General features: G+C 47.5%; 1 long non-coding RNA gene across 4 annotated transcripts in view; it reads left to right on the top strand.

Moving 5' to 3' along the window:
* Positions 1–21,441, top strand: part of LOC132014302 (uncharacterized) — a 228,465-nt gene extending 207,024 nt beyond the window's left edge. For 3 of the 4 annotated variants that reach the window (XR_009403280.1, XR_009403283.1, XR_009403282.1), the window contains 2 exons: positions 15,043–15,206; positions 15,276–16,937. This is a non-coding gene — a long non-coding RNA (uncharacterized LOC132014302). The other variant, XR_009403281.1, reaches the window with a different exon arrangement.
* Positions 21,442–27,015: the final 5,574 nt, after the last annotated feature.

Raw genomic sequence — 27,015 nt, forward strand, 5'->3', positions numbered from 1 at the left:
AGAGAGTCATGGACAGAAGTGGACGTCTTGTTTCAGAGCCTGCCTCTGCCGCAGACTGACTGGGTGACTAGTTTCTTATTGTTTCCATGACTCAGGCTCCTCTTCAGGAAGATGGGGACAATACCGGTACTAAAGTAGAGCTTGTGTGAGGATATGCCTGTGTGCGTGTGTGTTACGTGGGTGTGCGTGTACACATATACGTGTGTGTGTGTGAGTGCACGTGCATTTGTGCATATGTCTACACACACCTAAGTGCACCTGTCATTATTTGTGTGAATACGTGTACACGTACATATGAGTGCACAATCTCTGTGTGTGTATGAAATTGAGTACATCACTTTTTTAAAGAATTTTATTTATTTATATATTTGAGAGAGCGCGAGTGGAGGGAGGGGGCAAGCAGACTCCAGGCTGAGCGTGGAGCCTGACGCAGGGCTCCATCCCATGACTGAGCCGAGACGAACAGTCAGACACTTAACCAGCTGCACCCCTCAAGTGCCCAGAGTGCCTCGCTTCTAAGGTTATTTCCTTGTGCGTACATCTTTGCAGCCTGCCTTGCCCTGGGCCTGGGTCGTGTTTCCGAGAAAATTTTAAAGTTGGATGTGAGAGCTGGTGCCCAGCTGGAATTTGGACTGAGCCCTTTCCAGGCCCATGCCTGGTACCCTCACTCTAGGAGCCGTTCCCTAGCCTGTCCTTGAGAAGCAGAGTGTCAGCAGGTCCTGGTGAGATATGGACCCTCCTCGGCCCCATCCCAGTCCTGCTTGCCCAGTTGCTTTGGGATGATCTGCCTGGGACCCACACTGTGCTGCTTCTGCTGGTGGCTTGTCCCCTGGCTACCACCTTCATTCTCTGATTCAGTCACTTTCCTGTTTCATTCCAGAAAAACCCAGTACTTTCTACTCACACACAGTTGGGATCTCGTGATGGTGAGGAGGTGAAGCAAAGCACAGGGCTGTTTTCATATTTGGAGTTTCAGTCCAACTAAACTTTCCCACACCACCAAGGAAGACATGGTCTCCTCGCTTCACCTTTTCCAGGCTGAGCCAAGGTCAGGGTTAGCTCTGGGTGGCCAGACCACCCTGGGCCTCCAGCCCTCCCTTTCGTAATGAGCTGATTTTCCCCAAGGTACAGCTTCTGGGCAATGTGACCCTGTTTTGTTGTTCCCTGAGTCTTCCCACTAGGGAGAAAAAAACAAAAACCAAAAACAAAAATCAAAAAAACAGCTGTCATTTATTGAATATATATGCTTTATACATATGTTGCTGCAATTATTACCCTGCAGGAAAGATACTATGATCCTGAAAGTAGGAAATAATAAACAATTTCCAGAAGGAGCCAGCATTTAAACCTTTGTGCACCTCACTAGAAAGCCTTTTCTCCTCCATATGGCAGAGGTGAGATGTATGTAGGATTTCTTTTCAAGGCCATAGGTCCTAAATACTTCCCTTTAACAAATGTCAACAAAATCCCACAGAGAAAGTGTCTCCAATGTAAAATGTACAGACTACCCTTGGGGTTACAAACACTGTGTTCCAGAAAGTCAGGAGCTGCCTTGGCGTTGGCCGAGTTGGAAGGCACAGAAGGGGGGAGGCTGGCCAGGGTGTGCTGACGGGGAGTCACACTGCTCACTGTCTTTCTCTGTGGAGTCTTTCCGTTGTAAACATGTTTTCTTCCCCATCCTCTGGCATCCATCAAGACTGAAATTCCAGGTTGTCAACCCTTGAAGGAAGGGGTTCAGATCTTGGCATTAAGTTATTCCCATCGTGTGTACAGAGCTTTGATGCTAAGGAACGCTTCCCAAAACTTAACTGCTCCACACAGCAGCCCGGAGAGGACGTCGGCCTTCTGGATGAGAAAGACAAAGGCCAAGGGCCTCACGTTGAGCCCGAACACGAGGCTGCTCCCAGCTCCCAGGAGTCCTCTGTCCGGTAGACTGTTAGCCGAGCATATGTGCAGTCACTGAGGCTGCTTCATGTTCTGGGACAGGATCTCTGCCTTCCCCAGGATCTGATGGTCCCTCTGCCAATACCGTGGGACATCAACCCCTGAGTGCACTGACGTGTTCGCCTGACCAGTTCTCTGCAACCAAACCGGGGCCCCATCAGCCTCACAGACCTCCCTCTGCAGCGCACATCCCAGAGCGTGGCGCGTGGCGGCCTGTTGAATGCACACATAGTACTTCTGCTTTACCAAAGCCAAGCGGCTTTGGAGACTTGAACTCCTGCCGGCCACCAGCTGCCCTTCATTTCTACTCACAAAGCACCGAGTATGTATTCCAGAAACATCACCCAATCCAAACACGCAAGGGCAGGAAGCTGCAAGACTTGTGTTACCCTTCAGAGGTGATTGTCGGAAAGGAGCGCTGTGTATGCGTATGCATCCTAGGCACAGCAGGGTAGGGCACCCGTTCGTGTGCACAGAGCTGCCTTACCAGATGCGCGACGGCTGGCCTTCCACATCGGCATGCCCACTTCTGCCCCCTCACCGTCTGATTGCTGGGACACGCAGCGGCACCATTGTTCACACAGAAAGGGCAAAGGCCCTCCCAATTTTTCTTAAGGGTCTGGGGGAACTAATGAATTCCACACTTGTACTATTACAAACAGGGCTTCCGTGAATATGAACATGGTTAAATCTTCACGAATGTGTTTTCCTGTTTTACGAGGAGGTATCCCCTAAGATAGACTAGGCTGTTTCGCTTGCTGCAGGCCGTTCGGGAAGGCTGGGCAGGTTTCTCTCTCCACCACCGCATGGGACACCGTCACGTCTCTGAGCCCCCCGCAGTAGGGAGCCAGGGCGGACGTGCCTTTTCTAGCCTCTTCTCTTTGACACTTGGCACAGCACCAGACACATGGCTGCTGTTCCCAACCTACGTGTCCCTTCACCAGAGGACCTCCCTCACCGTGGGCTGTGTAATACCCTTGTTCCTCCTTGTAGCCGTTGCTTTCTGTAACAAATGTCTCAAATTAATTAAATCATGATTTGTGGTGTTTGGAGCGGAGCCTGAGTGGGTCTGGTTCCCTGTTGTGTCCTGGCAGCCGGCACAGTAGTTCGTAACGGTCAGAAGCAAGAGCTCACGACAGAAGGACCTGGATTTCTGACAGCGCTGTCCCTCTGCCGACCTAGGGCTTTGTTTTCTCCTCTGTGTGGTCACGTTACCTGCCTCACACAGTCAAGGTGAGGTTTAAACGCGACGTGGGGCATGGAGTGTGCGCCGTGTGGTTAACACACGCAGGGGCTCAGCTCTCGTTGCCGGGGCCGTGGTCCGGGGGTGGTGAGTGCCCACTGTGTGCCAGGCTCTGCTCTAGGTGCTTTATGTCGGGAGAGGGATGGCAAACTGCCGCTCACCCGCCAAATCTGACCCACCATCTTTTCTGGTACAGCCCAGGAGCGACGCATTTCTAAATGGCTCACAGATATAATCCAGAAGTATCGTATTTTCTGACACATGAAAATCGTATGAAATTGGATTTCATTGTCCATAAATAAAGTTTTATTGGAACACAGCATGCCCTTTCTTTTGGGTATTGTCTGTGGTGACTTGGCTGCTCTGATTGTAAAGATGGGGAGCTACTATAGAGATGGCATGGCCCGCAGTGCCCCAGAATATTCACTCTTTGGCCCTCAGTTTGCTGAGCCGCGTATGAACCCATCTAACCCTGCACAGGGCAGGCTGTTACTGCCGCCACCCACACTATCCGGGGAAGTGAGGTTAACAGAGTGCCTGAGGTCATCACGGCTTGTAGGTGGTAGAGCATGGGTTTGGTTCCCAGAGCTGGGGCTCCTGATGGCTCCACCGTAGGGCAAGTTCTTGGTCTTTGGAGGGGAGGGACATGAGGCAGGAAGAGGCAGAGGTATACCTCCATGAGTGGTAGAGTCAGGACGAGAACCAACCCCACTGGACCTCACAGTTCTTGACCTTATTCTCGTAATGAGTTTATACCCTCCCCACCCACCACCGTCTCCTGGTGTCACCCGCTAAACACACAGCCAAATGTACAGAAGCATTCAAGATGTCCCTAAAAGTATAGTCCCTTGAGAGCAGGGAGGTAATACGACAAGACTAGATACGGTTATGTGCTTTCTACTAAATATAGACTTAGTACATGCTGGTGGAATGAGTGAGTGCATTTTGGTGAATGTGTCCTGGACTCTTCAGAATTTAGACTCTGGAGATAGGACAGGGACCCCTGGGGAAAGCGGTAAGAGCACATTCTCATGGGAAGGAGACCACGGGAAGGTGGTCCTTCATGGACCACGGTGATGCTCCCCAGGCGGCATGGGGTTCCTGGGCTGCAGTGCCAAACACGTCTGTCAAAATCCCACGGAAGGAAAGCTGGTATCTTTCCCATGTGTCGTAACCGGCTCCATGTGGGTTGATTCCGAATGTTTGGTTTCTTTCAACAGCTTTGCTGAGCTATAATTCCCGTATCACCCAAGTTACCAGTCTTAGAACATTTTGACTACCTCAGAAAAAAAATCTGTCCCCATCAGCTATCACCTCCTTCTCCCCCTTCCCCTGGCCCCTGGGGTCCTGAGCAACCTAGAATTTCTGTCACAGGGGATTTGCCTTTCCTACATTTCACACAAACGCAGTCGTACAATAGGTGGTCTTCTGCAGCTGGCTCCTTTCACTCAGCATGACGCTATCAAGGTTCATCCCGCTGTAGGGTGTGTCTGTACTTCATTCCCTTCTGTGCCTTAGTAATGTTCCATTGTGTGGAGGGACTGCGTTTCATTTACTCTTTCTTTGGTGGATAGACAGGTTGTTTCCAGTTTGGGGTTATTATGAATAATGAATGCTTCTCTGAAGATTCCTGTGCAAGATTTTGAGCGGATGTGTGTTTGCATTTCCTTGAGTATATATACCTAGGAGGGGAAAGGCTGGGTCACGTGGCAACTCTCTCTGCAGCCTTTTTGAGGACCGGCTAGACTGTTTTCTAGAGCACCTACACTGGTTTTCATGCCCATAGGAGCTGTGTGTTCTTGGCCATCATTCATGCCCATCTTTACAAATCACAGGATTACATTTATATGAACTTTTGGAACACACAGAATTAATGAATGGTGCTAGAAATCAGTACAGTGGTTTCCTCTGGGAGGTGCAGCAACGATTGGAAAGGGCACAGGGAACTTTCTGGGTGAGGGAAATGTTCTGTGTCTTCGTGGGTTAGTGTTTTTGGTATGTGCATTTGTCAAAACTCATCAAACTGTTCATTAAAGATCGGGACATTTCACTGTGTTGATTAAGCTTGAATTTTAAAATTTGAAAAAGAGCATATAAGTAAAAAAAAGCATAGGCAGAGGGGGAAAAAGAAAAGAATATTAGCTATCTCCAGGCATGACTTATCCTGGACAGAGGGCCGATACCTGGCAGGCAAGGCCAAGTGTGAGAGGCTTTTAATTGATGTGATTAACTGTGTCTCAGTAGGGAGCCTCGTTAACACCAAAAGGAAGGAAAAGAGGTTATTTTTCACTTACCTAACTAGGGAAAGGGGGGAAGGGAGGCCTGGGGGGCCCTTAGAGGGCTGGTCCCTGCAGTGGGGGATGGGCCATTCTGAATAGTAGAGCTGCATTTCCCTTGGCTTTGAGATACTTTTTGGGGTGGGGGAGGGCATTATTTTCTTGGTTGTTGCAAAACCTATTCTCCATTTTCATCTGCGGGGAGAAGAAAACCAACCTGAATTTTGGGAGTGGGGGTGAAGTGGGGTGTGTTTTTCAAAGTGGCATCTTCCACGAGAACACAGATCTGTTTAGCTAGAATACTCTAACCCTTCCTTAAATGCACTAGTGGCTGATGAACAGACAATAACAGGCAACAGAAAAGAAGTGGAAGGTTTTATCTCTCCCTTAAGCTCTGCAGAGAAATTTATGGATGGCCGTAAGCGCACAGATCAGGGTTGGACAAACATTAATTACCCATGTTAAAAATCAGCAGTATGAAATTTCTTATAAAATTGCAAAAATTGCATCATTTTATTTGTAGACTAGGAAAAAATATATATGTATACACACACACACACACACACATATGTATTTGGCTAGAATAAAAGCCTGGAAGTATAAATGCTGTTATTTTTAGGAAAATGTGATTATAATGTGATTTATTTTCTATTGCGTATCTGCGATTTATTTTTTCCAATGACTGTTTACTGCTTGTGAATTCAGTTGTTTGTTGAGTGATTTTGCTTCTCTCACTCATGGAAGAGGTCAGTTTGCATAGGCTCACCTCCCTGGAAGAGACTCCTCACTCCATCCCCGCCATGCTTCCTGGTTCTCAGCTCTGTGTAAGTACCAAACACAGACTTCAAGGTTAGCGAGGTCAGAGTTCTATCTTGCAGGATCGCGGGCAGGTCTTTCTGTGTCTTGGTTTCCTCATCAGAAGAATGGAACTGAAGGTCGTCTCCCAGATCAAGTGGTGTAAAACGTCCATGGGAACCGCGGCCCTACACACACACACACACACACACACACACACACACACACACACAGAGTACTTGGCCCTTCCCAGCAGCTGGATACTCTTGCTCCCCCCTTTTAGCAGGACGCCTTCCTGGTACCTTGGAAACTAGCCCTCGAGGGGTCCAAGTGACTCCTGAGGGCGGAGCACCAGCCCTCAAACCATTGCAGAAGCTTATATACACCTTCAGCCCATCATGTGTGTGTGCGCGTGTATATGTGCGTGTATGTATATGCATGCGTGTGTGCGCACATGTGTTTACGTATGTGTGTGAGAGTGTGCAGGCTCATCAGGAGCACTTCTCTGTGTGTAGTGTGACATTAAACAGAACCTCCGTCCCTGTGGACGAATTGGGGCAACTCGCTGCAGGGACTAGGATCTGTCACAAACCAAAGGTCAAACCAGCTGCAGCAACGGGGGTCACCACGCTATTTACGTTCCTTCCTGCAGCACGATTCCTGGCGGCGGTGGCCTCGGTCCCCAAACAGCCTTGTCCGCAGTGTGCCCAGTACGCTGGAAACCTTCTCTTCCTGCAGCTCAGGATAGAGAACGCAGTCCCGGGGTGGAGTATGAGTATCATTTCCCCAGGGCTGGGGGAAGGGCTCGGCAGAGGGTGAGTCAGGGTTTTGCAAATGTATGTTTACGCTGGTGGAACACGCAGGGCACACATGGGCAACAGCGATTTGCACTCATGCAAAGCAGGAGCCACGTGCTGTCCGCATCCCCTCGCCTCCCCTTCCTCGGTCACCTCTGCAGCCCTCCTCCCGGCTCCAGAATGCCTGCCCCAGCCCCTTTTCTCGGCTTCTTTTTCTGGCAGTGGTTTTCAAACTTCAGTTTGCAAATGACCACCTGGGAAACTCGGTAAAATGCAGATCCCTGGGCTTCCCCCACCAGATTTTTCTCATTCAGTAGCTCTGGGGTGGGGCTTGGGAAATGGCATTTTCACGGGACATCATAGATGGGTTCGTTTTACCAGAAAGACACTATGTGTGAGTTTCAAAATAGGAAGACAGAGATGCAAAATGGAAATTGTTACATATTTATATAACTTTTTATTGCCTGGTCAAATGCAACTCCACTTTTGCAGTTACATGGGAATTATGTTTTATACAGGAGCCAGGTAGGTTAACATACTTGATAGCTGTCTCGGGGCCTACAGAAGCCTTGAAGGCGTTTCAGCTGCATGAGCCAGGCTCTGAGGAGCGAAGCCTAGGGGATGTTGTGTTCCTAGAATTTTCTTTTTCTTTCTTTCTTTCTTTCTCTTTCTTTCTTTCTTTCTTTCTTTTTTAAAGATTTTATTTATTTATTTGACAGACAGAGATCACAAGTAGGCAGAGAGGCAGGCAGAGAGAGAGGAGGAAGCAGGCGCCCTGCTGAGCAGAGAGCCGGATGCGGGGCTCGATCCCAGGACCCTGAGATCATGACCTGAGCCGAAGCCGAGGCTTAACCCACTGAGCCACCCAGGAAGAACATTTCTTCCTGATCGAAAATGCTGATCTCTCTCTCTCTCTCTCTCTGTCAAATAAATAAATAAGATCTTAAAAAAAAAATGTTCTTCTTCGGTGCCCTCCCGAGAGCCTGACCTTCCGACCAAGGCAAACCTGAAGCAGAGGCTCCAGTCGGGGAGATGGGCAATAGGCAGCACGACCGGTCCACACGCAGTCCGGGCCTTTGCGAGAGTTCCCAGCGCTGGGAAAGAAGCAAGACGAGGTGGGCGGAAGGCGAGCAGCTGGGTGCATGGCAGGCCGTGGCGAGGCTCTGACTCCACGTGGCCTTTCTCCCTGTACCCCTCCGTCTCGGCAGCACCTCCACCCCCCACCCCCCAGCCACACCGTGTGCAGGGCACGGCGGGGCACTGGGGTGGAAGAGAGAGGGACGCTCACAAGCATTTCCCCACAAAGACCAGAAAGAGCACGTCAGCTCTGCTCACTCCTCGTGCGCCGGATCTAGTCCCCGCCGGTGAGGAAGTGCAACCCTGCCCTGCAGGAGACAGTCTGGAAAAGCGAGTGGCGTGGGTACGTCCCTTTTCAGGGCACGCGTACTTTCTCACTCACTCATTCAACCAGCAAGAATTGACGACACATTTACCAAACGCCGAACATCATAAAATATTGCCGCTTCTTTTGGTGCTTTCATCAGTCCCGAAGTGGCAGGGATCCTTATACCATTTCCCCGTCGGCAGTAGAAGGCTCAGAGGCGCCCAGACGGGGAGGGGTGGGCCTGACTCCACAGCACAATCCCAGCAGGGAACGCCACAATGACAGGAGAGGAAGGTGGCCGTGCAGGGAGGGCCCGAAGGCACAGCGGTTAAGCAGGCGGGTTCTAGAGGCGAACTGCCTGGGGGTGCATTCTGGCTCCATATTCCTGAGCCATGAGATCAGAGCAAGTTACTTACCTTCCTTCGCCTCAGGGTCCTTTTCCGTTCACGGCCAGGATGCTAACAGCACCCCCAACCTCATCACAGTGCTGTGACAGGTAAGGCAGAAAGTGCACGGAAAGCCCTTGCCAAGCTCCTAGCACAGCCTCCGGGCCAACATGCCAGGGATTACAGTGAGTTACCATGGCCATCCACGTACAAGGGCCATCCACGTACAAACTCACATGGGCCACAAGCCCCTTAACCCAGGGCCTGCCGTGCGGGCAGGTGGGACGGGGACGCCCTGGTACCACAGGCCACCCTACTCACCAGCTTCTTCCCGCAGGCCCTCCTGAGGGCTGCCCCACACGGATCTCACAGACGCTCCCATCAGCCGCACTGCTTTATGAGCTCTGTGTTCCTCTGCCTGGCTCTCGGGGTCCTCAAAATTCAGGCCTTGACTCACCCAACCAGGATTTCCAGATGTTTTCTTTCTGTTCTAGGCCCAGGAAGCTCCTCCCTGGCCTGTGAGTGTGCCGCCCACCTCCCCCGCTCCTGGCCTGGATCCCAGGCCTCCTCCCCTTCCTCCTCCGCCTCCCCACCGACCCCCAGCCCCCCATGCTGTGGTCATCCTGAGCACTTCCTTCGCAGCCTGCGGGGACCTGCCCCCTGACCCCAGACCACCCAGGACACACACGCGATCAATCTTGGATTGTCTTGCTTTGTTATCTTAGCCTTCATTCCTCCCTGGTATCTAGCATTCCTCGTGTTGGCGTCTTGACTCCCTAACTCGCCGCTACGGTCGAGAAATGGCCTTGGTGTTGCAATCCCTCACCCGGAGTCTAGGCGATAACAGGCATTTGAGACATTCGTGGTCCAAGCACTGGCTGGCTCCTTGGCGTGGGGCTCGGGAGTGGAAGGGGGAAACCAGCGCAGAGTCGTGGCTGAGGACGGCTCCCTCGCTTCCACCATCCGGTCCACACACCACGCCCCTCCCAGGCCGGACTTGCTGTCCGCAGTGAGCAGAGGCCAGCTGTGTGAAGGGGTCCACAATGTATGCAGAGACCCTCTGGGAGCACTCGGGAGCACGCAGATCTCACAGGAGGACGGCAGAGCATCGGTGACCCCGGGGAAAGTCTACCTTCCCTGAAGCTCCGGGTGCGACTATAGCGTCCCGCTCCCTGCACGTTTCCAGATGTTTTAGAGTGATGGGTTTCTGTAGGCAGCCTGGCATGTGCCTCCACCACACGTGGCCACATACATGGGTCTTTTGGAAAAAACCGTTTGTCAGGAGTTATCAAACACCATGTTGACCTCGTATCCCTGTTCAGGGAACGTATTTCAAAGACACGCTCCAGGAAGGAAGACACTCGTTCGCAGGTGGGAGGTTTTTTGAAGCCGGGCACATTTGGGAGCAAAGTTGGAGACCAGGAGACACCCAAGGATACATGGTACTTGGGCGCCAAGGCATTTGCCAGACATCTGAGGAGAGTGGCCACCATCCCTGATGTGACAGTCACATACAGCAATCTGCCCTTCCTTATGGGAAGTTACAGAAAGAGAATAGCTCTTTGTTGGAAAAGTGAAGATTGGCTTATTTGGTAGCATAGCAGGCGAGTGATGTTAGTTTCTTCCTTGTGTCTCTTCTCTTTTTGGTAACCTAGCTCATCTAGTTAAAAATGGATTCACCGCCACAAAAGGAAAGAAAAAGACATATCTATGTGGATTTGTAAGGCCCCAGGTGTCCAGGAGTGGGAGCATAAAGATAGCCCGAGATGTCCCCTCTCTCAGGTTTGTGCGCAAAACAGCATGGGTGCTCTGCGGGGGGTCGGGGGGAGTGAGACACGGGTGTCCTGCAGGGAGGGGCTGCCCCTGCTTCCAGGTCTAAAGGGCCCGTGTGCCGCACCCATTGAGGCTGCGATGTGCTGCTGTACTCCCAGCACAGTGCCTGGTATGAACCTGAGCCCCTAGGGGACATGCTCCCTTCCTCCCAAGTATGCCAAACAGCGTCATTCATCATTGTGCTTTTTGTCCTGCCTGTGTCATGTGTCACTGAAACCACACCCTAAAGGTACAAGCTGGGTAATGTCCCCGTTTTACAGACAAGAAAGCGCAGTCCTCAGTTGTCATTCAGTTGCTGCATTCCAAACGGGCTGCGCACACGTCTCCTCTACAGGGCTTCCCTTTGTATCTGCTTTTGCAGTGGGGAGACTGAAGCTGTAAGTGACCTGCCAGAGGGCCCACAGCCAGTAAGAATCAGTCCTGGAAACATGCATAGCTGCGTTTTCTGACTCCCAGTCCGCTTGCATTTTATCTTTGGAATTTTATGAAAGCCTCCTCTGTTCAAGGCACATTCTCTCTGGCCTCTGCAAGATCCCTGTCATTCTTCTTGTGTTCTTCCCGTTCTGCTCCCTTTGCTCATTACCAGCGTCTACTCAGGTGCCTTTGCTGGGTGCTGCACAGGTGGACTGCTGCAGGGCCATGATTGGGTACTTTTTAGTTTAGACAAATGGGGTTCTCTTAGAGATCTTCTCTTCATTCTGTACACATAGCTTATCTGAGGGCTGCATCTGGTCTTCCCTTGCCATTGGTCCTGCCCTGTTCACTCCTCTTGCCCCTGGAGATGGACACTAGGGAAGCGCAGCCAAGTTCTGTGGTGACACCTTGCACCTGTGCCCGTGGGGACTGTGGGAGAGTTTCTCTGTACAGACTCCAGGCGGGGATGGATGGTTGAGTCATTGGCTGTGCTCATGTTTAGTTTCACGAGTACTGCCAGGTTGTCTTCCAGAATGACTACACCAGGTTACACTTACACCGGTTAAGTGTGTAGAGCTTTCTGTTTCTCATACCCTCCCCAGCACCTGCTGTAACCAGATGTCTCAGAAAGCATGCATCTGAATGGCCTGAGGGCATCAAATTAGCATCTCTGTGATGCTTTTCTGTGTTGCAGACCTCACCTATCACAGCAGCCTTCCCGGTGGGAAGAACATCCAAAAGGAAAAGGAGTTTCTTCCTACTGTAACTCTCTTCTCTTCGGGCACAGAATTTCCCCAGAAATCCCCAGTAGACCCCCCTTCTGTCTCACTGGCCAAATGGGGCCAAGAGTCCACCCTAGGCTAGACCGTAATGGAGACAATAGGATTCGCCACAGCCGTCGTGTGCCTCTTCCAGATACCTGCGCAGAACTGGGGAAAGTTGAAACGGGGAAGAAAGCTGGTCATTCAGCCGCCAGTGGACTCTTCTTCCACCCTAGTTCTTTAATTGTACCAATTTTTTGAGTCATGCTGCTTCATCTTTACAAGGAATCATTCTCGAAACTCTGTGCAATTAGCCAATTTCATTTCTAAAGCAATGAGTCAGCGAGCCCATGGGCATTGCCTTGAGGACTTGATGTGTCCGGCCCATTTTGGAACCTGCCATTCTTCTTGCCAGGTGGACGTCAGACCTATTCCTATCCTGGCTGCCCCAAATTAGGTTTCTGTGTGGGCTTCCTGTGAAAGTGGTCAGTATGGAGACCCTGGGCCGAGCCCTGGAGCTCCTGCCTGTGGCACACTCTCGAGGCCGAATACTAGCACTGTAGGCAGTAGCTTCTCACTAGCCACGTGCATACTATACTGAGCCCTGCTATGGCCTAACCAAAGAAATTAATTTCTAAGTGATACCCAATAGTTACAATATATTGAATGCTTGCTCTGGGCCAGATGATCTCACATAGCCCTCTCTGACCGCCTGTGAGAACATCTCTGTTAATGTGAGAGCCCAGACTCCAGCCAGACCACCTGCAGAATGCCAGTTCTGACATTTATTAGCTGTGTGGCCTTGAGCAGGTCACTTCACCTCTCTGTGCCTCGGCTTTCTCATTTATACGAGGAGATTAGTGATCATGAGTTACAAGTACTGGATGACTGGGGAAATACAGAGTGCTTATTTAGAATACTTAGAATAACACTGGCACAGTGGACATGTATTGCTCACATCTGATAAACATTAGCTGGTGCTGTTGCCATTTCTAAAAATGAAGAAACCAGAGCATTGGAGAGATCAACTTACCAAATATCAGACAGGGCCGAGTAGCAAGGATTTTTTTTTTTTTTTTTTTTTTTTTAAGAAACCAATTTGGGGGGGTTTTTTTTACTTCAAAGCTGGCCTTTTTTTTTTTTTTTTTTGGTCCAACTATACATCATCCGTAGTAGCTCCATGGCTCAATGGGACATTGCCATCATGTTCCTTATCAGTAAGATAAATTTTCATCTGAAGACCCAGGAAAGCTTTTTGTAAAGAAAGTGTAAAGAAAAAGAAAAAAGCTAAAAAACAAAAAACAGTGTCTAATCACCAGCCTTAAAGATAATGCTTCCAGCAGCAGGTAGATGGGCAGGTCGTTCCTGGAAGGTGGCTGGGAGGCAAGGGTGTCGGGACACAAAAGAAGCCTGTGCCCTGGGACAGCAAAGGTACAGCGTTCAGTTCCTGGTTCTACCACACACCTTACGGGGCCTCAGTCTCCCCACCTTTACTTAAGTCAGATTTCTCTTCTATTTCCCCCCAGTAAGGATTTAAGAAAAGCTTTATAAACTAAGCATAATCAATGCTACTTATTCCGGAATTAGGATTTGACCCGTCATTTCCTGTTTGTCCCTATCTCCATTCTCATGTAGGCACAGTCACACGAAGTGTAAGCATGGTGTCCCCTAATCCCCTTTAGTCATGGGAAGTCTCTGAAGACCAGAACTTTAGTTAGAATCTTCTACAAGAGATTTGTCCTTGTCTAACGAAGACGGGGGAACTGGAGCCAGGAGCCCCTGGGATTTGGGGAGGGTGGGGTAGCTCTAGTGTCCGTCGATTTGGGGGAGCAAAGAAACAAGGGAGCTGTCTGCCGCCCGGGACGTGCCCTTGCCAGATCCTTCACACAAGCATGTTCAGCCATAGATGTGCTGGGTGTGAGGGACCAAACGCTCGGTCTGAACAGAGGGTCATGGTAGAAAAGATGGCTTTGTGGCCTGAATATCTGGGAGGACTGTTAACCCTAACCCTGTATATGTAACAGGAGACTCAACTCTCGTTTATTTTATTATTATTATTATTATTTTTAAATTTCAGTGTCCCGCCCTTGCTTTTCTGCTTTCCTTTTCTTCTTCCTTCTCTTCCTCCATCAGTTTCCAGCTCCCCAGCCCATAGGTCTCCCTTCCGCGAGGCAGTCAACTTCAAGAGTCTCGTCTGTGATTGTAGATGGTCTGTGCCTAAACGGCAAAATCCCTGTGTGTGTACCATTTCTTTCTCTACAGTATGAGGTTGCTGTGTCTTAGAGCACACGGGCACTGTGATTTAGGCCACGACCAGGGGAAGAAGACGGTCTGTTGCCCATCCCATTTCTCCTCGTTCCCAGGCACCATTCCCGTCTGTCACTTTCTAGCTGCTGCTGTTGTCCACTCTGCACTTGGGGCGTATTTCTGGGTGCACGTGATGACATGGAGACATCTGTGATGATGTGACTCTGGATCCCAGTGTGGTCCAGCCCCATTGGTGAAGAATCCCTCAGTTTCTGGTAGGTCCTATGCCTCAGTTTCCCTCTCTGCAAGGCACGAAGACTGGATGACAATTTGGGATGGCCTCCAGAAACGTGCCCGCCACAGGTGGCCCTCTGAGGACCCTACTTCTGCCCCAAGGGCAGCTTTTAGATCACGCTCTATTGATTCGTTCCCCTGGTGCAGAACCACACACCTGAAAGATGGCCAAAGCTTTCGTTCCTCAAACTCGAACTGCACATCTGTCTTTAGGGAACCCTTGTTAGATGCAGAGTCTCGTTCAGTCACTCATGTGGGGCTGAGATCCTGCACTAGGGGTGGGCTCCCAAGTGCTGCCAATGCTGCTGGCCCACACACTGACCCGTTCGGAATAGCAAGGAAACACCGAGTCCTATCCTTTGCGGTACCAGATACTGTCTAGAGCACTATACTGCTACACTGCATACATAGATTCCAGCTTCGTCACTGGTTAACAGTTCATGGACATTATCCTTTCATCTTCCTGATTATCCAGAGGGTGTGGGAATATATATATATGTATATATATATATATATATGCACATATGTACATGTTATATATAATATATATTTTAATATATATTTATGTGTTTATATATAATGTGTGTGTATATATCATAAAAATGTGTGTGTATATATATATATATATATATATATATATATATATATATAAACTGTTTTTTTTTTAGGCGAGAGAACTGTTCAGACATGTTAAGTAACTCAGCAGAGGTCACACAGCTAAGGCACACAGAGGAACGTATCAAGTAGTGAAGGCCATTTTCCATCACTGCTGTCCTCCACGAGCTTATGTCTGGAATGGGAGGCATCTTTGCACCAATGAACGGGTTGGATGGTGAGTATCATTTTCTCTTCTCTCCCTGTCTTTATCTCTGAGATTTTAACTCTGGTTTCTTACTTTCAGGAGCCCAGAAAACACTTGACACAGGTAGCATTGACCCAGAGAGAAGTGAATCCTTGTGTCCAGTGACTAGAAGACACGCGAACCCGGAACAAGGAGCCCAGGAGGTTGCTGTGCTTCCCCCACATAGGAGAGCGCCCACCCCTCCTGCCCCTCGCCTGTAACACATGATCCATTCAGCAGTGATTTGGTCACTGCTGAGCTGTCTTCATTGCATGTGATTTTGGCGGCAGAGTCGGTCTGGAAATTGTATTTTCGATTAAACCCCCTTGTTGAGCCGCTTTGGTTTTGAAAGGATCCCATTAGGGTGGATAATTATACAGCAGTTGCTATAGGGAGATATTTGCCTCAATTTCCGCTCTTAGGTGATTCAAATCAAATGTTATTTCTTTTCCTTCTCGGAGCTGTGTGTGACCATTTTCCTCGTACTATAGGCTTCTCATGAGTTATTTTTGGAAATCCAAAGCAAAACAGCCGTTTTGGCGGAGGCCGTTTCTAGCCTAGCAGAGTAAGCCATATGTACCAATAAACACAGCCAAAGAGTCCGTGTCTTTCAAAAACACCAAAACCATCTCCCTCTGTGGGGGTTAAATTCTTGGGGACCACAGACTGTCCTTTGTATCATCCTGTATTCCTTTGTGAACTCTAGTTAACTGAAGTCAAAGACAATTGAAAATCCTTTAAAATTTGGCACCCCTGGGGGGCTCAGTTGAGCATCTGACTCTTGGCTTCGGCTCAGGTCATGGTCTCGGGGTCGTGGGAAGGAGCCCCACACGAGGCTCCGCACTCAGCGCTGAGTCTGCTTGGGGTTCTCCTTCTCCCTCCCGCTGCTCCTCCCCCTGCTCACATGCTCTCTCTTTCAGACAGAATAAATTAAAAAAATATATAGATAGATAGATATTTATCAAAGTTCTGTCCATTTGCGAACAATTGTCATTGCCCTTTTGTTCAAGATCGCAGGCCTTGACAGAATTTTACTGGGGACAGTCTGGTCTCTGGTCTCCCATGAAACACAGAAATCCCTATATTTTCCCACTCCCTACTGTTTCCTTCCCTCCCCAGAACACACGTAACCTACCTCATTACGTGACTCAAGCAGACAAATCTTCCTCTCACCCAGTAGCAGTAAGTGTGCAAATAGTAGGATGGATACAAAGATGAATGAATAAAATCCCATTTTCCTCTTAAAAAAAAAAAAAAAAAAAAAAAGCTTGGGGTGCCTGGGTGGCTTAGTGGTTAAAGCCTCTGCCTTCGGCTCAGGTCATGATCTCAGGGTTCTGGGATCGAGCCCTGCATCAGGCTCTCTGCTCAGCGGGGAGCCTGCTTCCCCTTCTCTCTCTGCCTGCTGCTCTGCCTACTTGTGATCTCTCTCTTTGTCAAATAAATAAATAAAATCTCACAAAAAGAAAAGTTTATTACGCAAATAGTAAATGAATGTTTTTCACCTGGGGAGGGTGCTTTCCAAATAAAGCTAAGTTCTTTTTAATCACTGGGTCCCTATCCTGGTTTGTTCATCAGCTCTGCTTGGGTTATTTGGAACGCAACCTTGTAGACTTTTCTAATGTACTTTCATGCACACGCGCATGTACACACACACAAGTGGGCGCATGTGTGCCCAGGCACAGGGTGCTGTTATTTAGACCTTTGATAAACTAATTACTTGCTTTTTCCCCCTCAGCAACAGATCCTGGAGTTCTTTTTTAACTGCCACCGAATTTTATCCCATTGTGTGGGTATACCTTTTATTCGATCAAATACGTAAGTTCTTTATCTGTTCTCACACTCATTGTAGTTCAGGATCTCTTGCTGTGTTCATGTTAAGAAACTTACCATGTCCACTGTTGCCTTTGGTAGCTATAATGCATTTCATGAAAATCAGCCAGCTGCCTTGGAGATGATGCCAAACCAGTTGACAGAATCCTGGGAAATGCTGAGGATTGCCAGAGGGACCTGAATCGCCTTGTCTGTGGAAACAAGGGAGATGTACTGTGCCTGGGAAATGCCACAGGTCTCCAGAGAGAGTGATGTTAGATATCGCGTTGGCTCTGCTCATAGTCATCTGACGTTCTTTGATCAAGTCAATTCCTCTCCGCGGACCCTTATTTTCTCATCTGCACAATGGACTCAGTAAGCCTTTTCCATTACTGGACTCTGAATAATGGGATTTACACAAAGCCCCAGGTTTCTTACACAGAATGGATGAGCCCACCCTTCACTATGGGTCCAGATGGGAGAGGGGCAATTTTAGGATATATTTTAAATTTAATTTTATTGAATTAAGTATGTTTTGTATATTTTAATTGAAATATGTATATTTTAATTTTTTTTTAAAGATTTTATTTATTTATTTGACAGAGAGAGATCACAAGTAGGCAGAGAGGCAGGCAGAGAGAGAGGAGGAAGCAGGCTCCCTGCTGAGCAGAGAACCCAATGCGGGACTCGATCCCAGGACCCTGAGACCATGACCTGAGCCGAAGGCAGAGGCTTTAACCCTCTGAGCCACCCAGGCGCCCCGTATATTTTAATTTTTAAAGATTGTTTTATTTATTTATTATACAGAGAGAATGAGTGAGAGCCCAGGAGTGGCGGCCCAGAGGGAGAAGCAAACTCTCCCCGCTGAGGAGGGATCCTGACTCAGGGTCGATCCCAGGATCTTGGGGTCATGAGCTGAAGGCAGACAAACTTGTAACCAACTGAGCCACCCAGGCACCCCAAAATATATTTTAAATTTTTTAACTGGAGATGCAGCCCAGAGCTCTTAGCTGGGTAGAAGTCACGAAGTCCAGAATGTACCACCTTTGGGTCTTACTCTTATTACTTTATTATCCAACTAAAATGTATATATTTTCTTTTTCTTTTGCTCTGTGCGAGCTTTCTGTTCTAAGCAAGGCCATGCGGTGTTGAAAAAAGAAGTCATAGACCTCCAGTTCTTACAGGCTTCTGTAGTTCCAGCTGTGTGGTCTTAGACAAGTCACAAACCTCTGGATGTCCAACAGTTCATACTACGATTTCAAATTAGTCAAATATCTGCTTAAAAAAAAAAAAGTAAAAATCACACCCACGTGTGTTTCATCTGGCATTTCTGAGCCTTGTCACCTGTAGATAGTTCATCTTGCGACTTGATGGGACACCCTAAAAGGCCACCAAAACCCCTGAAATCACCTTTCCCATGAGAAGTGTGCAGCTGCCCTAGTCCCCAGTGAAGACCTTCAGTGGGTTTCCAGGGAGGCCTAGCGAAGGTTCTGCGAAGCCATGATTCATAGGTAGACTTCCCCTCACCCCCCGAACCCCAGAGCTCGTGTTGTTGTGTAACCCCTGCTTTGAGACCCAGGACCACACGGGTCCCAGGGTGATTCACACACAGGCTGGGTTTCCCTCGGGGTCCCAGTCAGGTTTTTCCCACGTGGGGCGAGAATTCTGGCCCCTGGCCTTGGCATTACACATTGGTCTGGAGATAGTGCAGTCGTGCAGGTGAAAGGTCGTGGTCAGTGGGTGTGAAAACTGCGTGGGTGCTGTAGCCCCACAGAGTTTCTGGGGTTCAGTTTCCCTGCTCCCCACACTTTTTCACCCTCCTGTGAGCTTCTGTATCTGAACATCCCTTGGGGTCAGTGTTCCTGGTTGTGCAGGTCTGTACGGGCTGAAGACAGTCTGGGCAGCTCCCCCACCGCGAGCTCCTGAGGCCAGGAGCATCACCTTGCCGGATCCTGCTCCGTCTTGAAGAGATGAAATAGGATTGCAGCAGGTGTTCAGTCCAAGCTACCATCCCTCCCCTTCCCCTGGAAAACAACTTTATAGGCTCTGAGTCTGTAACAGTTTCCAAAAGCCTGCCATAAATATTGTTCACGTGACCCAAAATGAAACAAAAAGGCATCCTTGTGAATGGAGAGAATAGCATCAGCATGATGCGTATCTTTACTTCGTGGGAAAAGGGACTGATGGGTCCTATTCATTTATCTACCCTCACTCATCCGGGAGTACTTTTCAGCAGGTGTCTTCCCTGTCCCCCATCCCCATTTCAATAAAACACTTACAAACCTGCTTTGCATTGTTACAGATAAATGTAGAGCGAGTCACAGTGTGCCTTCCTACACTTGACCCCCCTCCAAGTGATCAATATAGTTTTAATTCACAGCCTGGAAACTTTAAGAATGAGTCAACCTGACCTATGATTCACAGATACTTGATCTGAAATGCTTGATGTTGAGGGGGTGGGGTGGGAGGTAGAATCAGAAATAAGTTTCCTGACTCTAAAAATCAGCATAAGGGAAAAAGCATGGGGTTCAGGAGGGTGGGGGCAGGGGGTAGTTATCATCTTATAGTTTGTAGGAATGGTCCCTGCCTTTGGGGAGACACCCTGTGTTGGGAGGACTTAGGGTGACCACAGAGCTCTGTCTATGCAGTTAGTGTGCTTTTCCACCATTAAAAGTATTGCAGTGTGGAAACATAAATAAAGGTCAGAGGTTTTACTTTACTCATACGTGTATCCCCAGTGCCTGGCCTCTAGTAAACAGTTAGTAAATACAGCCTTGCTGGGTAGGTGAGTGAGTAAAGAGTTTTAACCTTCTCTCTTGATCCCCGTATTTCTTTTTTTCATACGTCTTTGTATGCTCCGTACCCCTAGGGTGACTGTACTATGTTCTCAACAGTATCTTTTCGATTAAGCCAGAGATCCAGATACCAGTCGCTTTGGTTGAATGTATGCAACAGGAGCTGTGTAGCCTTGTGACTTGCAGGGAGTTACCCAAATGATTTACAATTTATCCAAATACAAAGAACACTAACTTCCCTGCCTGCAGCACTACTCAGTTCTGGTGGAACTGGAGCTGGTGCATTTAGGATTAGCTGTCTGGCTTTGCTACCATTCTTGTCATTCTCTTCCTTAGCTAGGGGGTCATAGACCTTCAAAAATACATGTTATAAATATATATTTAAAATATTATAAGAGGGACGCCTGGGTGGCTCAGTTGGTTAAGCGGCTGCCTTCGGCTCAGGTCATGATCCCAGCGTCCTGGGATCGAGTCCCACATCGGGCTCCTTGCTTGGCACGGAGCCTGCTTCTCCCTCTGCCTCTGCCTGCCACTCTGTCTGCCTGTGCTTGCTCTCGCTTCTCTATGACAAATAAATAAAATAAAAAATCTTTAAAAAAAAAATAAAATATTATAAGAAATGGGAAAAGAAATTTTAAAAAGCTATCCATAATCTTATGACGCTCCATGGCATCAGAGCAATTACGTTATCAAAGGACTAGAAACCATTTGTGTTGTTTTACATAGTTATCCTAAGAAGCTGTTCACTGTTTCCCCATGGGCATTTTTCTGGAAGCACTGTCCATGTTCAGAGCAGTTTCAGCTGCCGTTGTTTAGTTTGCTTGTATCTATGTACTTGCTAGCGAGCAATTCCAGGTTGCTTACTCTTTTCTCCTTCTATAAATGAACCTGTCCTTCTAATATGTCCTGTTTCTCAGGATAATCTCAGAAGTACAATCCTCTGATCAAAATATATGAAATTTATTTAAAAATTATATCTATCTAACAATATAGAGATATTTAATAGACTTTATTTTTAGGGAAATAATAGGTTTATTTTTAAAAATTGAGAAGAAAGTATAGAGCTATATACCAAACGCCCTCACCACCATTTCCCATATTGTTAACATCTGACACTTGTGTGATACATTTGTTACAAGTTATGAAACAACACATTATGATTAAAGTCCATACTTTATATTCAGGGTCCACTCTTTCTGTTGTATCATTCTGTGGATTTTTGACACCTGCAAAATGTCGTTTACCCACCATTATATTATCACACAGCATAGCTGCACCATCCTAACAATCCTGTGTTCCACCAATTTATCTGTCCCTAATTCCTCCCAAACTCCTAGAAACCTCACTGATCTTTTACTGTCACCATAGTTTTGCCTTTTCCAGAATGTCTTATGGTTAGAATCACATAGTATGTCATCTTTTCTGTTTGGTTTCTTTCACTTAGTATCATGTATGTAAGACCCCTCCATGTCTTTGTATGCCTTGATAATTCATATCTTTTTAGTGCTGAATAATTTCCATTACCTGAGCGTACCCTGGTTTGCTTATTCATTCACCTACTAAAGGGCATCTTGGTTGCCTCCAAGTATTAGCAATTACAAATAAAGCTGGTGTAAAGTGTGTGTAGGTTTTTGAGTGGACATAAGATTTCAACTCATTTGGGCAGACACCAGGAGCCTGATTGATACATCACATGGTAAGACTATTTTTGCCTTGTGGAAAACTGCCGAGGTTTTATGTTCTTTACATTAATTCAGTGCTTATAGTTGTATTACCACTAACATATTAATCCTCAAAATAACCCCTACATTGAAGTTGACCTTCTGGTTAACATCAAATTTTATTGCGGAAAGGGACTTTGAAGATCTCTGAACCTCTACAACTCCTGAGAGCAACGTCTGCTTCCTCATCACTGCATCTCCGTGAACAAGTGTATGCAGTAGGTGCTCAGTTAGGCTCATTACACATTGACTACTGACGAAGGAAAACCACTTCACTGTACAGATAAGAGCATGGAGGTGCAGAAAGGAAAAGCAAGTTGCTTCTGAACAAACAGCAGTTTACTAATTAGCAGAACCAAGGCTAACGCTAACTATTGTGCTTTGTAGATGGTGAACCCATATTTTGGGTGGTCAGGCCCCGGATCACTAAATTCAAGCAGGGCAAGCTTCTGGACTCTTGAAACCATACTTAGTGTTACAGTGAACACCCTCTCCTCACTTTCAAGCTCACCTACTAGTCTGTACGACCACCATGCCACCCAAAGATGCCCCAAGTACTACTTCATTTAGGTACAAGTGCATTGAGGCTACAAAGTCTCATGGCATTAAAAAAGCAAGAGCGGTAATAAGTGAAAATAACAATAAAGTAAAGAATTATTGATTACTTAGTATTGTCAGTCTCTTTAAATATATTTAAAATATACTTAATTTACTCACAGCCACCTTCTGGTTAGGTGTCATTACAATTTAAAGGTAAGATGTTTGAGGCTTAGGGATGCTGCTAAGTTTCTCATGGCTCCAGAACTATTAATAATAACAGCAAATGTGTGTCCGTCCATTCTTGACTCCACTCAGTAGTTTACTATGCCATAGTTAAGAGCATGTGATTTTGAGTCAGGTGGACACGCGTTAATACTCTAAGGCTACTATTTTACCAGCCAAGCAGTCTCAACTTTGTGACTCCCGGCTGTGAGGTGACCATGTAAAATGGGGATAGTAATACCTACTGCGACAAATGCTATCTGCTGCCTCCTCAGTGGCCATGGTCTCTCCACTGCTTTGAACCATGATAAGTTCGGGTGGTATCTATCCCTGGGGCCTCAGGGAAGACCGGTTCCAATCCCGCCTAATGAGATGAGTCCAGATTGATTTAAACCAGGTATGGAAATGGCAGGCATGTTATCTAGTTTTGTTCGGGAACAGTCTTCTTTTCAAATAAGACAAAGTACCCCACAGGGGAAGCTCATTCCTATGTCCCGCCCCACCCCCTGCGGGGATCTAAGGTAAGATACCTGGAGGTGTAGCAGCCATCTTGCAGGCATGAGGTGACAAGTCAAAAGACCAAAATGCTGATGCAGAAAAGATAAGAAAAACCTACATCTTTGGTAGTTATGCTGTCCCACCAGCCCAGACAGAAGACTAATTAATTCTAGACTCTCTGTAATTGAAACAAGCCTACTTCTTTATGCCATTCTGAGCTGTCTTTTATTTGCAGCTGAAAACATTTTGAATAGATATATAGATTTCTACTGAAGCACAGTCAGTTTTAGGTCACTTAGTATGGTGCTTAAGAGCCCAAATTCCAGAGCTAGAAGTCCCAGGTTCTAATCTTGGCTCTGCCCCTTACTAGCTACAGAGATCTGGGCAAGTCATTTAGCTCCTGTGACTCACTGTCCTCATCTGCAAAATGCTCCAAAAACGTGCACTGAGTATCGAATGAAGGATACTAGCAGTTCTTACTATCATTACTATAATGAGCATTAAAGGACCTAATGTTTCATAAAGTGATGAAAATACTGCCTGACATGTAGTAAGTCGCTATATACCTGTTGGTCAAAAAGAGAAAGGGGGGTAAAAAAGAAAAAAAAAAAAAAAAAGAAGAAGAAGAAGAAGAAAGAAAAGTAGCCACTATTATAGGCGCGGGTTTGCAGCTTGATCTAATCATTTTGCCACTTGTGGTATTTAAAGAGCTTCTTGACCCTTTCACCACTGAGACTCCTGGAGCATGAAACTCGCCCTGAAGTCTGTCTCAAAGCAGCCACACCAGGGGTTTCTGTTTGACAGAAAAGGCCCCGTAGAGAACCGACCTGTGCAGGAGGTGGGGCTGTGGCTACCAAGTCGTGTCATGGAGTGAGTGACCAAAATACCCAAACTTGCCCATGCAAATGGGTGTGCATCTCCCTGACAGCCCTTTTAGAAGGTTCTAGTCTTTCTCAAACTTTTTTGAAAGGGTCTTTCCAGACAGTAGCTTATTCTCTTGAATCACAAATCTTTCTTTCGGGGGATGGGGGATGGGTCGGAGGCATGCAGGAAGGAAGGGGCAATCCCTGCTTTCCCGGCCCTTCTCTGCCATGAGGACGAGACCCCGGACTAGTGTGTGTGAGGGAGGCAGCTTAACCTGGGTCTCTCCGGCTTCTCGCTACCCATGTAGCCACCTTCGGTAGAGATCAGATTTGAATTGGGGCAAGGGCTAAAGATTCTTTGGATACGTAACGTTTGTGAGATTACAAGACCAGCTGGAGAGATGTGTCCATTAGCACACCTTGTGAGATCTTCCTTCAAAATGTATGCCCATTTCACCTCTTCTCACCCGCTCCATCAGTGGCAGTCCAGACCAAGCCCCATCCACCTTCTGCCTGGGCCACGGAGGGAGCGTGCCTCCTGATGGGCCTGGCTTCCACCCTGCCCTCCCTTCTCTCTCAGCAGCTAGGAAGATCTTTTCAAAATGTAAACCAAATCCTACAACTCACCTGCTCCAAACCCTTCAGGGGAGTGCCACCTCACCTAGAATAAAATCCAAAGTTCTTCTTGTGCCCTGGAAGGCCCTCCCTGAGAGGACCCTAGGTCCTCACTTCCTTCTTTTTCCTCTTGTTCACCCCACTTTCCACACGGACCTTCTTGCTATAGACTAAACATACCTCATCTCAGGCTGGCCTCAGGGCCTTAGCACGGAATGTTCCCCTTTTCTGGAACACTTGTCTCCTGCATGCGTAACTCATTTCCTCATTGCATTGAGATCTCTGTTCTGATGTCAACTCTATGAGAGAGACTGTCTCTGGCCGCCCTCCCTCAACACAGCTTCCCTACTCCTTACCTGCTGTCATTATCATAGTTTTTATGTCTTGCTGATATTATTACAGATTTGATGACTTTATGCATCTCCTACCAGAATATAAACCTTGTGAGGAAAGTGGCATTATTCTGTTCATTCAGATATTCACAGACCCCAGAATTTCCTGCATCTGGTGTTCAGTAAATATTAAATTGGATAAAGCCTTTTTTTTTGGGGGGGGGGGGTGTTGGTATAAATAACGTTTGTCTGGCCAAGTCCTAAGCCTGAGGTCTCTTATGAACCTGCTAAGTTGGTTCACAAAATACAAATCTAAATCTACATTTCAGAAAGCTGCGGACAGGCTCTAAACAATGGGAGCAGTGCCTGGTCCGTGGTTAACGTCCCAAAGCAAAGACTTCGAAAGTGAATGCGCAGGTTACAGGATGATTCCACCTGCCTTTGTCTAAAAACCCCTTCATCACATGGAGTTCTTGTTTCTGGTATCCAGAAGCACTCCCTGTGCTTCTGGATACGGACAAGCAGTCTCACATATGGCATCTTTTTACCAGGCAGATGCCGGTTCTCATCTGTGATGGTTTAAAAAGTGGCCCCGTTCCTTGACATTCTTCCCATTGAAAAATGGGATTGATGTCCTTTCCTTGAGTCGTGGTGATGGCTTCAAGCACTAGAGCCACAAAAGATCCTGCAGCCCCCTCCACATCGCCTTGGGGTCCTCTTTCTGAGGGATGTGCTGCGCGGCCACCTTGCTGAAGAAGCCATGTGTAGGTGCTCTGGTCTGTGGTCTCAGCTGAGCTCCCAGACAGCACCCCACCCTGGCCGACTGCCTTGCAAACCGCCATTTTGGATGTTCAGACCATTTGCTTTTTGAAATGACCACAGCCCAGCTGACATCTGACTACAAGGGTATGAGAAACCCCAAGTGAGAACTGCCCAGCCCAGCCCTTCCCAAATTCCTGACCAAACACTCATGAGTAACATAAAAGGATTGTTGTTTTATGATGCTGAGTTTTGTGGTAGTTCATCCTCAGCAATAGTAGCCAGAACCCTGCCCTCACTCTTCCTCCTGCGTCCTAAAGTGCTCTTGGCAAGTTTTACTTTCACACCCTGGGCATCAGATTTCTCCTGTGTAAGCTAGGAGTGACATTCTATAGTTACGTGGTCATTGCTTAGAGCAAAATCAAGTTTTGTTTCAAGCCTAGCTTGGTTCCCAGCACATACTGCATTTCCTCAAATCTGAGATGCTATCAGTTATACAACTCACTATTAATTTATGTGCCATTAAGAAAGGAACAAATGCCTTCAATTAGGCTACCAAACGCCATTTGTTGTAAGATGCATGCGTATGTGGAGATGGTGTAATTTGAAAAGCTATATTATCTTGAGACCTTTGATTTAAAGAATCACAAACACCTAGTTAAGCCCAGGCACAGAACAAGACCCCCAGATTTACATTTGTGTGGAAGGAGAGGAAAGCATGAAGCAAATGTGCTTTTTTTCTGAAAGTCTCCGATCTGTCATCTTATTTTACATGATATCGTGCAAACACCCATGGAGAAGACCCTGTGGTCCCCGCAGAAAGCACCTTCTCCGGGGTGCTGTCGAATGGTGAGAATTCAAATGGTTATCACACCACAGTTATTTAGCAAAAACGCATTTTGCAAAAGGAATGACGTCAGATCTCCAGTTCTGGCTATTAAGGGGACAAGTTGTTCACTGTGGAAACTCATCTCTAGCTGTAGTAACAGACGGCTGTTACCCTACTGCTCTTCAACTTTTGTATCTTTTTTTTTTTTTTTTTTTTTTTTAAGGACATTAGCTAGTAGCTCCTGTGAGATGTCACTGCCAGTGAGCGAGAGACGTCTGGGTAGTGGGAAGAATGATGGCAGAGGAGAGGCACGTCTAGTGCAGAAGCATTGGGATGTTAGCAGCTTTTATGTAGAACACCCCACTGAGTCAGTACAGCCTCCCAGAGAGGGTGAGGTGATGGTCCTCGTTTGAAAGATGATCTCCTTTCAGGACCAGAGAGGTTAAGTCTCTTGCTCAGAGACACACAGTTTTATTAGATCAACAATCCATTAGATACAGAGCTTGTGCTCTTACCCACAGTGTTTTGCTGATCAGGGTGTTTTTGTTGTTGTTCTTTTTGTATTTGCTTTTTTAACATTTTGATCTATTTGAGGGAGAGAGCAAGTGTGTGCATGCGGGGAGTGGGGTGAGAGCAGAGGGAAAGAGAGAAGCGGCTCCGAGGTGACCAGGGAGTCTGATGTGGGAGTGGATCCCAGGACCCTGAGATCATGACTTGAGCCAAAGACCGGGGCTTAACTGACTGAGCCACCCAGGCGCCCCTGCTGATGAGGGTGTTTGCAAAGACACGGGAGGGAGTTCATATGAGACTCCAACCA

Source organism: Mustela nigripes, chromosome 3 (genome assembly GCF_022355385.1).
Source record: "Mustela nigripes isolate SB6536 chromosome 3, MUSNIG.SB6536, whole genome shotgun sequence".
Taxonomy (NCBI): domain Eukaryota; kingdom Metazoa; phylum Chordata; class Mammalia; order Carnivora; family Mustelidae; genus Mustela; species Mustela nigripes.